This window comes from Octopus bimaculoides, chromosome 23 (assembly GCF_001194135.2).
Source record: "Octopus bimaculoides isolate UCB-OBI-ISO-001 chromosome 23, ASM119413v2, whole genome shotgun sequence".
NCBI classification, from domain to species: Eukaryota; Metazoa; Mollusca; class Cephalopoda; order Octopoda; family Octopodidae; genus Octopus; species Octopus bimaculoides.
In genome coordinates this window covers 34,408,390-34,408,989 of record NC_069003.1, presented here as the reverse complement: position 1 = coordinate 34,408,989, position 600 = coordinate 34,408,390, and the positions used below count along the sequence as shown (strand labels likewise).

The 600-nt window shown below is 40.2% G+C and overlaps 1 protein-coding gene across 1 annotated transcript in view; it reads right to left on the bottom strand.

Annotated features, from left to right (window-relative positions):
• LOC106871201 (A-kinase anchor protein 9) overlaps positions 1-600 on the bottom strand; it is a 53,100-nt gene that overhangs the window by 20,788 nt on the left and 31,712 nt on the right. The window lies entirely within an intron of this gene.

The following is a 600-nucleotide window of genomic DNA, read 5'->3' as shown; positions in this document are numbered from 1 at the left end:
TTAGTTTTTAAAACAGGAGTTAATTAAAGAATGATTTAATGAGCATCAATAAGTGGAGGGCCACTTTCGTTCTAAACAGGAATTAGCAACGTTAAAAGTAAATCCATTCGCGAAACAGAATCGTTTCTACGCTGGCGACAATGTTTTAAATAACCGGAACGAGAATGAGTCTGGACTGTTGACGAGGAATTATGGAAAATGGTAAACAGTTATTGCGTTTGAAACAAAGAAACGGTGACTGTAATGATTGATTATGATGGAGAGAAAATGCTATAATTTAAAAATTAGGCAAAAAATATCGAAAACACTGGTGGACAGAACTTGATAGTTTGTGTGTGTGTGTCTGTCTGTGTGTGTGTGTGTGTGTGTCTGTGTGTGAAGAAGGTGGACGTGTCGGGTCTCTGCTACACATGCGAACGCACAATCTCTCCTCCCTTGGGCTCTCGACTCTTAAGAGTCATCGAAGCGCCGCTATGACATAGGGGCATGTCTTAAACAACAAAATGTGGTGGAAGCCATCCCTCCACAGGTTTGACCACAGCCGATGTTTTGGGGAGAGGAAAAAAAAAATAAAGAGAAAAAAAATCGACCTTAATATCG